Genomic DNA, 17,613 nt, shown 5'->3' with positions numbered 1-17,613 from the left:
AATCAAGAGAAGGACACTTAGCCAACTGAGCCACCAACATGCCCTGAAAAAGAATTTTAATATCACTTTGATTTTTTTTAAATCAATATAGATGACAGAGAATTTACACACAGTAGAGTGCTTTAATATATATATATATATTAAAGATTTTATTTATTTATTCATGAGGGACACAGAGAGAGAGAGAGAGAGAGAGAGAGGGGGGCACAGACACAGGCAGAGGGAGAAGCAGGCTCCACGCAGGGAGCCTGACATGGGACTCGATCCTGGGTCTTCAGAATCACACCCTGGGCTGAAGGCAGCACTAAACCACTGAGCCACCCAGGCTGCCCGAGTGCTTATATTTTAAATGTAAATGTATACATCTATGTAACCACAGACTCCCCAAAGTTTCCATTACCCTCTAAATTTCCTTTTGCTTATTTTTTTTTAAGATTTTACTTATTTATTTACTTATTTATTTATAGAAAGAGAGGATAAGGGGGAGGGGCAGAGGGAGAGGGAGAGAGAGAATCTTAAGCAGGCTCCAAGCTGTGTGTGGAGCTCCATGCAGGGCTCCATCTCATGACTCTGAGATCATGACCTGAGCTGAAACCAGAGTCGGATGCCTAACCAACTGAGCCACTCAGGTGCCCCTCCTTCTGCTTCTTTTTAATCAATTATAGACTATTTCCTATTTCATGATTTTCCTCTATTGTTTCATGTAATTCTAGGGATACTACCCTAAGTAAGTAGAAAGTATGAAATAAGAAGTATAAAAACTAGAAAGGAAGAGATAAAATAATCATTATTTACAGCTAATATAATTACAGATCATCTGAAAAACAATGTAGATGTTAAGGTGGTTGGGCACAAAATTAATATTCCAAAGTCAACAGTTTTTCCCTAGTCAAATAACAAATAGCTGAGTAACATGATGGCCTTTTTTCATTTTTCTATCTAACTGGGCTATCCAACAGAGAAACCTTGAAACCGTGGGTTGTGTTGAACATGGCAGAGCTGCTGTCACCCTAGGCCCTTAAACAGGTAGAGTCCTCTTCCCTTATCCTCACTAACCTGAAATATCCTCATTAAGCAGAAAAATAAGAAATGGCTTTCTACTGTATTTGAGAGGAAAATAACCAGCTGTAACAGAACTTATTTACAACTGAGCCAAAGGACTCAATTTTTTTCCTTTCCTGATTAGAATGAGGATACAATATCTGAAAATGCAGCAGCCATATTATAAGCACAAGGACAAAAGCCCCATGATACAGGGTATAGGACTAGTGTGTCAGTCTGGAATTGCCTTCCTCTAGACTTCTTGTTGCTTCAGATTAATAAACTTCTATTTAAGCCATTGTAGTAGATTTTCCTATTATTCACAGTCAAATGTAAGTAACCTAAACATCTCTCCAATCCATTGGGCAAAACATTCCAGCTTTCTTCTTGTTCTCATGCCTCTCTGACCATTTCTTCCCTGACTTTTTTGGGAGCTCTAATATGTCTACATTTTAACAGTGGATATCATAGGGTTTTGTCCTTACTCCACAGGTCTTTTTACCACCTGGTATTTTTGCAGTGCACCATCTCCATGGTCATATGTGGTGGTTCTACTCCCTATCTACTTCTCTTTGTGATTTAATCTACCATTAGAGGTTGAATTACCTTGTATTAGTTCATCATTCATAGGGCAGATCAAACCCAGTCATCTCTCTTGTGTTCATATGAATGTATCCAGATAATTGTTGGACATTTACACTGGATGCGTCATACATGCCTCAATCTCAACATAACTCAAAAAGACTTTATCATCTTTTCTAAATGGAGCCCTTCACTGATATATCCTATTTCAGTTGATATTGCCAAAAGCCAATTGGAGAAACTTGCCACTTTGCTTTATTTCTCCATATCCTTTGCTCCCGTATCTTCAAACACCTAGGGTTGGTGATTTTATCCTTTAAATATCCCTTAAAGTGTCCTCAGTCCTATCCAGATGAACATTGCTGTGTTGGGGACTTCATGATATCTTATGTAGACTACTGAAATACTTGCTAACAGCTCTAGCTGATTCCAATTATATCCCAGTCAAACTCATTCTCCACACAGCTGCCAGCGTGATCTATTTAAAATGCAAATAAGAAAAAAATAAAAATAAAAAAATAAAATGCAAATAAGACCATGTCATCCCCCTGTTGAAAACCATTTCATGGCATTCCATCAGCTGTGGGATAAAGTTCAAGCTCCTTAATATAACATGTAAGATCCTAAATTATCTGTTTTCTGCTGATCCGTCCAGCTTACAGTTTTCTGAATCTTTTGAAATTCATGTTCCATCCACACTCAAATGCCTATAATTCTTCTAACCTAGCACCCTTTTTTGCCTTTTATCTCCTATATTGTGTAGGTGTTAATTTAATCTTTTTTGGACACAGTACAGGCTGTGTCATGCCTTCTTTATCAGCTTGGGTTTTAGGTTCAATCAACGAAAATCAAATGAGAGTTATTTAAGACAAATATTTAATAAATGTCTGGTGTCCTATGGAATCTCCAGAAATCTAAGAAAATCAGATTCAGAGCTACACAGTAAGGAAAACTAGCTAAAAATCTCAAAACTGACCCATGAGGAAAATACCATTGTTGCAGTGCCTTTGTTTGCTTAAGTTGCCAAAACAAAATGCCAGACTTGGCAGCTGAAACAATAGACATTCATCCTCACAGTTCTGGAGGCTGAGAAGTCCAAGATTATGGTGCCACTGACTTGCTTCTTGTTGAGGACTCTCTTTCTACTTGCAGACAACCACCTTCTCACCGTTTCCATGGTGGAGAGAGAGAACAAGCACTCTGGCTTTTCTTATAAGGGCCCATCATGAGAACTCCATCTTCATGGCTTCATCTAAACCTAATTACTTTCCAAAGGATTCATCTCTGATTATCGTCACTTTGGGGGTTAGAGCTTCAACATATGAATTTCTGGGAGACACAGTTCAGCCCCTACCATGCAGTGAAGGACCAGATGCTGGAGATAGCGCTGCCAAATCCACTGCTGCTTGACCCAGGATCCATCACTATCACCTCTGCCACTCCCAGCAAGGGGACTTGATTTTTCTGCACTCACTATTGCTCCTGCCCTCGAGAAGATCCTTGTGGGACTCTTTTCTTTTCATCATCACCTCCATATTCTAAGCCTGAGCAGAGAGTAACCAAATGGAGGAGTCTGAGTTGTATGTCTATGTCCTAGCTGCAAAGCATGCTGGGAAAATAGTATATAACTTTAAGACATCCATTATTTGTAAGCTAGAATTTCTCAAACATAAGAAAGGGGTACATATGTTGAGTGGTCAAAAAGATTTTTCAAATGCCCACTACATTTCATTTATTTGGCTTTCCAACAACAATTCACATCTTTTTTTCCCATTCTGAACACTTAAAAAATGCTCCCATCTGGCATAATGCAATAATCCTTCATTACATTAAAAAAAAAGCTTGCTTTTTTCCCCCAATGCAGTTAACCCCACACTGCATTCAGTTTCAAGTCTGGGACCTCTGGTTGTGTTTATTACTCCTTTAGGGTTGTCACAATCTTTGACTTAATATTTCATAAGCTATGGATCAGAGTATTAACCACTACTAATATTCTCCTATAAAATATAAAATTATGGGGTAAAGGGAAAGAAATGATATTTTATTTTTTAGTTTTAAAATCAAGTGCTATATTCAAACCATAAAGAATTTATACAACTCAACACAAAAAAAAAATCCCAAATAATCAAATTAAAATCAGGTTACATACAATTTATATATATCAAAATGCACATTTTATTTATTTACTATTTATTTACGCCACATTTTAAGTGCCCATTCAATGCGGTTTGATTAATATAAACCTTGGTTTATAGAAACATAGAATACATTCATTACCTCAGAAAGCTTCCTTAGGATACTTCCTTTACAATCAATCCCATGCCCTCCCTCAGGCAACCAATGATCTGGTTTCTGATTAGTTCTGTCTGTGCTAAAACTTCATATAAATGGTATCATGTAGTGTGTATTCTTTTATGCTTGACTTCTTTGCATCACAATGTTTTTGGGATTCATTTATGTTGTATGCTTCATTAGTTCATATCTTTGTTGATTAGCCTTCCATTTGATGAATATACTATAACTTGTTTATCCATTCACCTGTGGATGGACATTAGGTTTTTCACTATTATAAATAAAGCTTCTTGGATAGTCATGTACAATTATTTCTGTGGACATATGCTTTCGCTTCTATTGGGTGATTACCTAGGAGAGGAATTGCTAGATCATAAAAAACTGTCAGGCTATTTTCTAAGATTGTTGTATCATAAGACATTCCAACCAACAATGTGTGAGAATTCAAGTTGATCCAAATCCTCATCAACACATCAACACTTTGTATTGGTAATTTTTTTTGAACGCTAATCATTTTAGTGAGTACCTCATTGTGATTTTAATTTACACTGCAAAACTAAAGATGTAGACCATTTTTTTAATCTACTTATTGATCATTTAAAAAATATCTCTTTTTGTGAAACATCTTTTTGAGCCTTTTGACCATTTAAAATTTAATTATTTTTTAGAGAACTTCCAAGAGTTCTATGTTCTTTCATATTCCTCCCAGTCCCTTTAGTAATAGTTAGGGTTTCTTATGACTTTCTTTTATCTTTTTGCCTAATATCTCAGAACTGTCTGAAGTAATATTGGCTAACCGGATCAGGTTTCCTTCCTTGGGTGCTAAGACCTCTAGAGACCAGAATTACAGAGAGAATGAAAAGAAAAACTTGGTAAGTCTCCCCTTCGGTTATAATGGTGAGAGGTATTGCTTCCCTCTCACTTCCTCTTCTTTAGCCTTGGAACCATATTTTCTGACTATGGCAGAACAAATACCATATAGAACAGTGTGCCAACCTCACTGAGTGTGGTCTCCCACCAACACACTGAGCCTTTAATAGACCATCCTACCATTCATTAAGGCCAGCTGTTTGGGGTTTATTAGGTGGATGGTAAAACCGGTGAATGTTGTGGGTGTCAGTCCACTGACTTCCTTCTGGCTGGAGGAAGTCAACAAGAAGATGTGACCACTGGTTGATCCGTGAGCTATCCCTAGGCTCTTGGAGGCTCTTTACTCACTCCCCTGTCCTTGGAATGTATATTACACCTGCTGTTCTCATAGCTGGAGCCATTTCAAGGATGTAGCCTTGAGAGAGGCAGGTGTTGTTGAGACTGGCTGGACTGTGTACATGACTGAATCTCGTTAAGGCCTCTACGTACACTTTCAAGATTCTGGTGCACTGTGCGGAGATTTACTCATCTTGTGCCCACCCAAGACAAGCCTCAAAAGTAACTGCCTATTAAAACTGCCATCTACCAATCTGGAGTGGTCTGCCTCTTTCTCTGGTCTCCCTTTGCCCTGAGTATACCACAACCAGTTTTGAATTTCTCCCCAGGGGACTCCTAAGGTTTCAAACCAATACCTCCTGACTGAAAAGTGAATTTTCTTTTCTTTTATTTTTTTTAAAGATTTTATTTATTTATTCATCAGAGACACAGAGAGAGAGAGGCAGAGAGAGAAACAGGCTCCATGCAGGGAACCCGACACGGGACTCGATCCTGGGACTCCAGTATCACACCCCGGGCTGAAGATAGCGCCAAACCACTGAGCCACTGGGGCTGCCCGAAAAGTGAGTTTTCTTATTAGAAGTAATGTTGTGTGGAATCTCACAATGGTGAATAAGATAATCAGTAAGTCCACAGATGGTATAGCTGGCATACAAGAGTGGCAGGCAGAAAAAAATAAATATCAAGAATGAGTGTTTATTCCAGTGAGAAAAAATCATTTTCCACCTTGTGATGGAAAGAGTCCAATGCAATCAACTTACCACCGGGTAGCTGGCTGATACCTCAGTGTATGGCAGCCTATCAAAGTCTAAGGGTTGGTCATTGCTGCTGGCATAATGAGGACTCAGCTGTGGTGATAGCCAGGTCAGCTTTGATGAGGGAAAATCTTGTGACTGAGTCCATGCTTAGCCTCCCTCCCTGCCAGGATGGATATTTTGTTATTGAGTGCAATAGATAAGCACTGAGAGAACTAGGAAAAGGGGAGGCTGACTGACATCTTCAAGACAGTGATTTCACCCACATGATTACTGATAATCTCCAGCATAGTGGGACCTTTTTTTGTATGTTCACATGAGATCCAATGAGGGTGAATTCTGTGAATTTCATTCATATAACTCATCCCCAAATCTCTGCCACCAATCTTTTCCCTTTAATATCTCTGAAAATCTAGCCAGGCCATCAGTCACTTCCTGTGAATTACTACAGCTATGCATACTTCAGGCCATCTTTCTTTTTCATGGATTGATTTCTACCTCCTGAGAGGATTGATTACTCTTAGCCAATATTTTTATAAATCTCTATTACCACTGCATTGTCATCAGAGCACACTAAGTCAGGCTTAAAGTGTTTTCTTCTCTCTTAAGTGATCATAAGAAATTCTCTGGAACACCCTTGGTTTGGGTTGAGGAAGAGATAGCAGTGAGGTTGTGATTCACCCATTTATGTAACTTACTTGAGCTTTCAGGATTTGCTTGACCTTGCTTCTTTATATAACACCTCTGCTTGTTCGTGGGGTGTTGTTGAACATGAGCAATTTTTTGACTCGATGAATCACGTAAAACCCTGTAAATTATGGGCATCTCAGATTGTATGATGACCAAGTGTTTCATGGTTTAGCATTTAGCCTACCAAGGTTTAGTAATAAGCCAGTAGCCATTTCTCAAAAAGAATTTAGTCATTTGTCTAAGAAAGATATATTAACCCATCAGGACACTCTGCTTTCATTTTTCTATTTTATCTTTCCATAGGCTCCGTTTAACACACTAATATCCCACAGATTATCTGCTGGGTCCTTCACACAAACTATCCACCTGGATCAGTTGGAGACCTACCTCTTCCTTTGAGACTTGGTAAATAGAACAATACACACAACTACACTATTAATTTCAAAACCTAGAGATCCAGTACCAATATGCCTTTATATTTGGGATTTGAAGAGGGTGAGGATAAAGAGTACAGCAAGTTGTCTTTCAGTTTGGAAAGGATGTCCCACAATGTCCTGGACCACTGATTCCTACAAACTTCACTGTAGTGGCTCAAGTTTGTATTTTTATGGGAAATATCTTCTATCTTCTGGCACATATGTATCTCATAACACTACCTAGAATGCCATTATATCTTACTATAGTTCCTACAGACATGACACCATCAATGGAGAGACCAGCTGATGTCCTATGGTGATGTTGAGATAAGCAAGGCAACTGGGACTAAATAGCAGCATAGATCTGAAAAACTGGTGTAGCTCTCAGGTTAGATGGTGAGTGTACTCCTGTCTCTTCCAGGTTATAGCTATGTGCTTCTGTTGTTGTCTTCTTTTTGGGAAAGAGAAAAAAACACTCCTTTTGTGTCTGTGATTCTTTAAATGTACATCAGAATCACCTAGAGGGCTCATGAAAGCACAGGCTATTAGGCAACACCTCCACACAGGCTGTTAGGCAACACCTCCAGAGTTTTTGATTTAGGAGGTCCAGATTAAATAGGGCTATGAAAGGAATCAGCATTCCTTTTTTTTCTTTTTTTTAGGAATCAGCATTCCTAAACCTTTCAGACCATTGATAGTATCACTAATTCCTTTGTTCTCTCAGGGATTAGTATTAGTTTTAGTTTTGTTTTATAATTTTGGCATGGGTCAGATTGCTAAGATGGCACTTCTGCCAATTATCAGGTAAACCTGTTTCTAAGTAAACACTCCAGAACTAGACAATTAGACTCATACTATAATATGGACCCTGGGCAAAACTTATGTATTTATCATCTGACTTATGGCATTCTGGGTCCCCAGGAATCAAGCAGTTAGCTCAAAGTTAAGATTCTAAAATTCTTAAAATATCTGTGTATTTTCCTTTTCCCAGGTACAGGTTTCCTGGTCCATGGCCACAGATCCCTTAGAGAAGGGCAGTGAGAAAATTTTGATACAATTTATGTTATTACTTTAAGTATACTAGGCTTCCATTCAGTCAAGGGACTCTGGGTATCTGAACTGACAGGTCTGAGAATTCAGTGAGGAACTATGTTTCACTATTATCATGGCTCAAATCAGACTTCTGTTGGCCAGATCTAGATGGTTTATTTTATTGTTATTATACAGATTAATTAGTACCTTAGTTCATTTTCCATGTAGTTTAGTCCTAAGACCTCATGATTAATTAGGTATTACCAGAGATCTGTGTGGATGTGTTATTTGGTTATCAATCTAGTACTAGGATCTATGATGATAACCGGTTCCATTTTGTCTTGGTTGGGTAAGTGCTGCTAGTTGGCCTGTTTCTGCTCTAGGATCCCACCATCCCATTGAAATTATGAAGCTTGTTTCAATGATGGTGTCTCCTACCCACATACTTGTTCAACAGGAATCAGCCACTGAGGTTTTTCTTTTTTTCAATTTTGCTTTGTTTTGTGTGTGTGTGTGTGTGTGTGTGAGTGTGTGTGTGTGTGTGTGTTTACTGATGATCTCTTCATCAGTGTATTTCCCTACAAATTTGTGAAGTGAGCATATTCAGGGACCACTTGAAAGTGGGGGTGTGTCCTTGTAAGGGAATGGGTCCCACTTAACCTACATCTATATCTTCATAAGTTATTAGGTTCCTTTCTGTACATCTCAATCTCACTGCTCATTAGAATCAGGTGGAGAGTTCTTGAAAATCCTGTTGCTCAGTCTATCTCTGTCCAAGACTCTGTAGCAAGTAGGATCCAGGCATACATATTTTTTTTGAGGCATACATATTATTCAAAATTCATTGGCTAATTTCACATTGCAATTACAAAATTAATTTATATAATCCCAACTTTACTAGATGTAAGCCACTATTGAGTCTAACTTTCAGCTTTCAACTGAGCAAATAATTTAAAGGAGTTTTATCTGTTCAAGCCAGCACATTAAATCCAGACTATGCGCTAAGTGCACTTCTGTTGATAAAATTAACCCAATCTGAAATTAAATGTCTTCTCCCTATCCAAATACCCTTAAAATTCATTCCCATATATATTCCCTTATATTTTTCTTTGAGTAAAATTCTTATTTTTAATAAATTAACTTTTTATTGGTGTTCAATTTACCAACATACAGAATAACACCCAGTGCTCATCCCGTCAACTGCCCTCCTCAGTGCCCGTCACCCATTCACCCCCACCCCCCACCCTCCTCCCCTTCCACCACCCCTAGTTTGTTTCCCAGAGTTAGGAGTCTTTATGTTCTGTCTCCCTTTCTGATATTTCCCACACATTTCTTCTCCCTTCCCTTATATTCCCGTTCACTATTATTTATATTCCCCAAATGAATGAGAACATACACTGTTTGTCCTTCTCCGATTGACTTACTTCACTCAGCATAATACCCTCCAGTTCCATCCACGTTGAAGCAAATGGTGGGTATTTGTCGTTTCTAATGGCTGAGGAATATTCCATTGTATACATAAACCACATCTTCTTTATCCATTCATCTTTCGATGGACACCGAGGCTCCTTCCACAGTTTGGCTATTGTGGACATTGCTGCTAGAAACATCGGGGTGCAGGTGTCCCAGCGTTTCATTGCATCTGAATCTTTGGGGTAAATCCCCAACAGTGCAATTGCTGGGTCGTAGGGCAGGTCTATTTTTAACTCTTTGAGGAACCTCCACACGGTTTTCCAGAGTGGCTGCACCAGTTCACATTCCCACCAACAGTGTAAGATGGTTCCCTTTTCTCCGCATCCTCTCCAACATTTGTGGTTTCCTGCCTTGTTAATTTTCCCCATTCTCACTGGTGTGAGGTGGTATCTCATCATGGTTTTGATTTGTATTTCCCTGAAAATACTTGCCCTGATGGCAAGTGATGCAGAGCATTTTCTCATGTGCATGTTGGCCATGTCTATGTCTTCCTCTGTGAGATTTCTGTTCATGCCTTTTGCCCATTTCATGATTGGATTGTTTGTTTCTTTGGTGTGGAGTTTAAGAAGTTCTTTATAGATCTTGGAAACTAGCCCTTTATCTGATATGTCATTTGCAAATATCTTCTCCCATTCTGTAGGTTGTCTTTTAGTTTTGTTGACTGTATCCTTTGCTGTGCAAAAGCTTCTTATCTTGATGAAGTCCCAATAGTTCATTCTTGCTTTTGTTTCTTTTGCCTTCGTGGATGTATCTTGCAAGAAGTTACTGGCTGAGTTCATAAAGGGTGTTGCCTATGTTCTCCTCTAGGATTTTGATGGAATCTTATCTCACATTTAGATCTTTCATCCATTTTGAGTTTATCTTTGTGTATGGTGCAAGAGAGTGGTCTAGTTTCATTCTTCTGCATGTGGATGTCCAATTTTCCCAGCACCATTTATTGAAGAGACTGTCTTTCTTCCAATGGATAGTCTTTCCTCCTTTATCGAATATTAGTTGACCATAAAGTTGAGGGTCCACTTCTGGATTCTCTATTCTGTTCCATTGATCTATGTGTCTGTTTTTGTGCCAGTACCACACTGTCTTGATGACCACAGCTCTGTAGTACAACCTGAAATCTGGCATTGTGATGCCCCCAGATATGGTTTTCTTTTTTAAAATTCCCCTGGCTATTCGGGGTCTTTTCTGATTCCACACAAATCTTAAAATAGTTTGTTCTAACTCTCTGAAGAAAGTCATGATATTATGATAGGGATTGCATTAAACGTGTAAATTGCCCTGGGTAACATTGATATTTTCACAATATTAATTCTGCCAATCCATGAGCATGGACTATTTTTCCATCTCTTTGTGTCTTCCTCAATTTCTTTCAGAAGTGTTCTGTAGTTTTTAGGGTATAGATCCTTTACCTCTTTGGTGAGGTTTATTCCTAGGTATCTTATGCTTTTGGGTGCAATTTTAAATGGGATTGACTCCTTAATTTCTCTTTCTTCAGTCTCATTGTTAGTGTATAGAAATACCATTGATTTCTGGGTTTGATTTTGTATCCTGCCACTCTACCAAGTCGCTGTATGAGTTCTAGCAATCTTGGGGTGGAGGCTTTTGGGTTTTCTATGTAGAGTATCATGTCATTGGCGAAGAGGGAGAGTTTGACTTCTTCTTTGCCAATTTGAATGCCTTTAATATCTTTTTGTTGTCTGATTGCTGAGGCTAGGACTTCCAGTACTATGTTGAATAGCAATGGTGAGAGTGGACATCCCTGTCTTGTTCCTGATCTTAGGGGAAAGGCGCCCAGTGCTTCCCCACTGAGAATGATATTTGCTGTGGGCTTTTCGTAGATGGCTTTTAAGATGCTGAGGAATGTTCCCTCTATCCCTACACTCTGAAGAGTTTTGATCAGGAATGGATGCTGTATTTTGTCAAATGCTTTCCCTGCATCTAATGAGAGGATCATATGGTTCTTGGTTTTTCTCTTGCTGATATGATGAATCACATTGAGTAAAATTCTAATTGAAGTATAACATACATAGAGAGTAAAATGCAAAATTTGTAAGTGTATAGCTCCATGAATTTTACAAAGTGAACACAGCCTTGCAACCATTACATTAACTGGAACATTAACACCACATTAGAAACCCCTACATTGTCCCTTACACTCATTACACCTTCTGCAAAATTAACTATTTTTAAACTTTCACCACTATAGAGTATTTTGCCCGTTCTTAAACTTTGAATAAAAGGAATCACATGGTGTGTACTCTTTAATACTGCTTTCTTTTGCTTAAGAGTGTGTCTGTGGGATTCATCTTAATTACATATTGCAGTAGTTTGTTCTTTTTCATTGTTGTGTAGTAGTTCATTTAGGAAATTTATCATATTTTATTTACTAATTTTATTTTTTATGTTATTTGAGCTATTTACTGCTTTGAAATATTAAAATGTTGCCATTGTGAATGCTCTTGGATATGTTTTTTGGCATACATATGTATTATGCATGTCTGTTATATTCAGTCTTTTTAATCTTAGTCATCTCAATGAATGCATTGGGGCATCTCATTGTGGCTTTAATTTGTATTTATCTGATGATATTGAGCACCTTTCATTGTCTTATTGGATCTTTGGATGCTCTTTTTCTATTGAATAGCCTGCCTTTTTTCTTTTTTTATAGTTAGGAGTCTGGGTCCCCTTAAGGAAGGACCAGGGCACACTACTGAAACTATACTATTAATCTTTCTTCAGCCTTCCCCAAAGGGACTTTGACATTTACCAGGATAACTGAACATTGGGGAAAAGGAAATAATTAGAACTTTCAGAGACTATTATTGTACACTGGGTCTGAAATGACAATAATTCCAGGAGACCTGAAACATTACTGTGGCCCTGCAGTCAGAGTAGGGCCTTCTGGAGGTCAGGTGATCAATGGATATTTAGCCCAAGTCTGTCTCACAGTGGGTCCAGCAGGTCCATGTGGGTCTAGCGGGTCCATGAACCCTTCCTGTGGTATTTCCCCAGTTCCAGAATGCATAATTGGGGCAGTCATACTTAGCAGCTGGTAGAATTCTCACATTGGTTCCCTGACCTGTGGAGTAAGAGCTAATATGGTAGGAGAGGTCAAATGGAAGCCATTAGAACTGCCTCTACCTAGGGAAATAGTAAAGCAACACAGCATCCCTAGAAGAATTGCAGAGATTAGTGTCACCATTAAGGACCTAAAAGACACAAGAGTGCTGATTACCACTACATACCCTTTCTCCTCTCCTATTTGGTCTATGCAGAAGACGGATTTTGGAGAATGACAGTGGATTATCATAAGCTAAGCCAGGTGGTGACTCCAATTGCAGCTGCTGTACCAGATGTGCTTTCATTGCTTGAGAAAATTAACACATCTGCTGGTACTTGGTATGCAGCTATTGATCTGAAAAATGCCCTTTTCTCCCCACTTGTCCATAAGGCCCACGAGAATTACTTTGCTTCAGCTGCCAAGGCCAGCAATATACCTTCACTGTCCTACCTCAGGGATATACTGACTCTCTAACTCTCTATGACGACTCTATGTCATAATTTAGTTTGAAGAGATCTTGATTGCCTTTTCCTTCCACAAGACATCACACTAATTCATTATACTAATACTATTACATGGATTGGGTCTAGTGAGCAAGAAGTAGCAATTACTTTAGAGTTATTGGTAAGACATTTGTATGAGACAGGGTGGGAAATAAGCCTAACTGAAATTCAGGGACCTTCTATCACAGTGAAATTTCTAGGGTCGTGGTATGGAGCATGATGAGATGAATTCTAAGAAGAAGGATAAGTTGTTGTTGCATTTGGGCCTCCCCTATAACCAAGAAAGAGACACAGTGTCTAATTTGCCTCTTTGGATTTTGGAAACAACATACTCCTCATGTTACGATGACCCATTTACTGAGTGACCCCAAAAGCTTCTAGTTTTGAGTGGGACTCAGAACAAAAGAAACCCTGGTACAAAACCATAATTTGAATTGGACTAGAAGTTAAGATGGCTACATGGTAACTTTGGCCTCATGCCTCTGAAAAAATAGGCAAATAAGGGAGTTATGGTGTTTGCGAGGGTGATTTGATCCTGACTACCAAGGGAATTTTGGACTACTACTACAAAATGGAGGTAAGGGGAGATATGTCTGGAATACAGGAGATCCCTTAGGGTGTCTTTTAGTATTGCCATGCCCAGTTATTAAAGTCAATAGAGAACTACAATCCAATCCAAGCAGAATTAGTAATAACCCAGACTCGCAGGAAAGAAGATTTGGATCATTCCACCAGGTAAAGAACAACAACCAGCTGAGATGCTTGCCAAAAGCAAAGGGAATACAGAATAGGTAGTAGAAGAAAGAAGGTTGTTATAAATACCACCTATAACCTAGCAGGAGCATCAATTTCAAAATGTGAAGAGAGATTCTAACAGAATCAAAGAGGAACATTTTTCTGAAGGAAGTACAATCTCACAGATAATAATGAAAATGAGCAAATGATGAAAATAATTTATTTAACCAAAATTTATAGTTTTCTAAGATTATTCATGTAAAATGAGAAATCAACATGATCTAAAAGGCAAAAAATAATGAACAAATCTGTTCTCCAAGCTGTTTTAAGGAGAAGAAAAAGACAATGGTTTGGCTTAAGCTATTATACAAAACCATGTAGATAAGATCAAATTTGTTGGATTTCTAATGGAGGAAATATTTTCCTTCTCCCCCCTTTTTAAAGAGTATGTCTGTGTCGGTAGGGGGGATGACCTGGCATATGAACACTTCTGCTACGTGAAAGAATTCACAAATTATATGGGTGGCAGGACACTACTTCCCATTAAAGAAGCTAAAGAGGAGAGATTTCCCCTTTCCTTTCTTCCTCATTATGGGGATGGTCTAGGTTAAGCCAAATGGATGCCCCCACCTGGGACTTGAACCTTGAGCCTGGTGATCCGAAGTGCCTGAAATAATTGGAGATTTTTCAGATTGGTGGTAGCAGAGCAGAGTGATTTCCCTTGCAGACACTCCTGGGGCCTGACCTTAGCGCACTGTCAGCCGCCTGACCCCTCTTCTCCCGCACATTTATCATGTCTGGATCTTCAGGCTTCCTGTCAATTTTGTGAGGTCCAGAAATACATCCAATAATTTTTTTTATGTTTACAAAATGAAAAGTCAAACGCTATTGATTGTCTGGTATAGCTGGACAGTATTTATTCTAGAATAAGAGATAAGTAGATTTGTTCATACTTGATTTTAAATGCCAAATTGCTATAGTGACTAGAAGAGTTGAATGAAGGGGGGAAATAGGATTCAAAAAGTTCTAGTTCTCTTAATAAATGAAGACATATTTTCAGCCACTTTGTCCATGCCCAGCAGTTCATGAGAAGTTATGTGCTGGGGGAGATACAGTAGAAAAGTCAGGGCTAGTAGGAACATTTTCTGACTAAACATATTTCTTCACAATCTGCCATGGCACCTGAAATTCCACCAGTAATAAAGTGATTTTGCATTTAATTATTGCCATGTATAGGAATTCTACATTTAAAAGTAAATCTTAAGAAGGATAGCTCATAAAGCTACTGTTACTGGTATAAATTAGGTTAAAAAAATGGGATCAGTTTGGATTGGGTCTCAATTGTTGTTAGAATAGCCTATTCCCAAAAGGCCAAGAGCTAGAAAGTCAGGCCAAGGTAGCCAGATATGAAAGAAAAAAAAGGAAGAATAAAAAAAGCCCTGCTTTTCATGGGGAATATACAAACACTGGGCAATCATTTGGAAGAGCATCCAGTATTCAGTGTAAAAGTCAGAAGCTCAAACGTTTTAGAATTGCACAGCTAAACATGAGGCTGGGCCAACAGGTGGAAACTGCTAGTGGGGAGTGAAGGAACTTGGGGAGAGAGTCCCAATCTCTTCCTGAAGAAGAAAAAATCATCTTTCTGATGCCTTGGCAGCACAAGTTGATGTAGAGAGATGAGGAGGACTCAGTAATGTGCAGAAGCCCAGCAGTGACGGTGCTGAGGGAGATGTGCAGGGGGAGCTGAATGATCTGGTCTCTCCCAACAGGAGTTGTAGCTAAACTAGGCAGGACCTGGAGACACTGCTTGGTCCATCTTTGAGAAATGCCTGGCAATTGTGATGCAACACCTCATTATCCCTAGATAAAGGAACCTGTGGCATCTTAACACTGCCACCAACAACGATGACTGCAATTTGTTGAGATTTTACAATGTGCCAGGCTCAGAGTGTAAGTTCTGTTTACTTTATCGCTTTCATATTCTCACAACTTTGAAGTAGGTACAGTTAGTATAGCACCGATATTTCATGGATGAGTAGAGAGAGCACCAGAAAGATGGAGGAACTTCCTTCTGTGATACAGTTAGCAAATAGGGTGCAGTATTGAACATAGGCCATATTCAAAGCTCATGCTCTCAGATTTCATGCTGAAGCTCCTTCCTAAACTGAAAGACAAATATCATCCAGGACAGGAGAGTTCTTGGACAGGAGCTCCCTCATCTAGGACCAGAGGCTCCTGAGGATGCTGACAACAAACCTCATCAAATGGGAGCACTTGAGGCATTATATATATCTTGCATATCTATCTACTTAAAAGGCCCCATCCTGGAAAGCCAGCCAAAGTAACCCCGGAGAGAGTGGTACTACGCACATAAACTTTACCAGTTAAGCCAAGGTCAGTCCTGCTCTCATCTCAGTTGAAAATTCCAGAATTTAAAAGCTTGCCTCATTACCATCCTGCCTGATCCTTGGTAGGACCAATGCCATTAACAAGTGTCAGTCTGACTTCCTTTGTTTTGCCGGTCTTTGCTACAGCTGTTGCATTGGGCTGATCCCCTGTAGTCTGCCCCGTGGATTTTTATTAAATCAGCTTCAGCCGGTTCAGCCTTCTGCCTCGGTGGAGCCTCTTCCCATTCTGTGCAAATTCAGTCCATGAGCCCAGAACAAGCCTAGCACAAGCCTTCAGGGGTTGGTTTGGGGATAGGCCATTTAAAATTTTTCCTAATTAGATATGGGGAAAAATTTAAAAACTTAAAAAAAAATGCTTCTTAAAGAAATACCCTGTGGGCTTTGGGGTTGTGGTTATTATTTTATTTCTCCTTATGGGTACTTTAATGCTGCCTTTGTAGTCCTAATTGTGAGAAATGCTGTTTTCAGGAGTCACCATGGATAGAGCCGTGTGATGACAAGTCCACGTGCCTGCTGCACTTTTGATAAAATCCATTTAAAATGAAATGTCACTCTTCAGAATGGTTTCATGACTGTGAAAATGAGCTGGCTTTTCAAGTCTGCATTGGGAGAGAGAAGGAGGGGGACAGAGAAAGATGTAGATACAGAGAATATGTGTTTATAGATTTCTTCCTTGCCTTCTTTCCTCTCAAACTATTATACACAGGGTTGTGGGAGGTCAGGCAAGCATCAGGGTTCTGTTGCAGTGGACTGGAGTTCTTGGCAGAGGCCCATTAGGGAACTGGAAACATTATCAGGCAAAGGTGGTCTGCAGCTGGGTTCAGATGCGGCAAGCAGAGCTGATGGAGCAGCACAGAGAGATCCTGTGGGTTCCAGCAGTGACACCACTTACAGCTATGCAGCAAACTTTGATATGGCCTCACTTAAGGAGCTGCTTGATCTCTAACGGTCTTAAGGTTACCACTGATTAGATTTTTTTAAGATTTTATTTATTTATTCATGAGAGACACAGAGAGAGGCAGAGACATAGGCAGAGGGAGAAGCAGGCTCCTTGCAGGGAGCCTGATGTGGGACTTGATCCCTAGACTCTGGGATCATGCCCTGAGCCAAAGGCAGATGCTCAACTGCTGAGCCACCCAGGCGTCCCACCACTGATTAGATTTGAGCCAGTGCCTCCTGCTAACACGCACAGGCCCCCTTTGACCTTTGACTTAGGGACTATTGCATCAGTGTGTTCCAAATACTCATGAATTTCCATTAACAAAAACAGCATCCTCTTTCAAAACCCAAGAGTCAAGGCCTGGAGACTGTCAATATTCCCAATGGAAATAGTCTTTCCATTTTTCAGCCTAAATTCCAGAGCAGGGAAATAGAGGTTTGACAGTTCTTTCAGCAGAAGCAATGGAAAGGATAAAAGATGAC

At 39.4% G+C, this 17,613-nt stretch overlaps 1 long non-coding RNA gene across 1 annotated transcript in view; it reads left to right on the top strand.

Moving 5' to 3' along the window:
* Nucleotides 1-5,436: 5,436 nt before the first annotated feature.
* Nucleotides 5,437-17,613, top strand: part of LOC140600656 (uncharacterized) — a 39,213-nt gene continuing 27,036 nt past the window's right edge. Inside the window, exons 1-2 of the long non-coding RNA XR_012003829.1 lie at nucleotides 5,437-5,684; nucleotides 6,870-6,971. This is a non-coding gene — a long non-coding RNA (uncharacterized lncRNA). The remainder of the gene's footprint in view (nucleotides 5,685-6,869; nucleotides 6,972-17,613) is intronic.

This window comes from Canis lupus, chromosome 12, assembly GCF_048164855.1.
Source record: "Canis lupus baileyi chromosome 12, mCanLup2.hap1, whole genome shotgun sequence".
Lineage (NCBI taxonomy): Eukaryota > Metazoa > Chordata > Mammalia > Carnivora > Canidae > Canis > Canis lupus.
The sequence above is the reverse complement of the archived record's forward strand: the minus strand, read 5'-3'. Positions and strand labels throughout refer to the sequence as shown.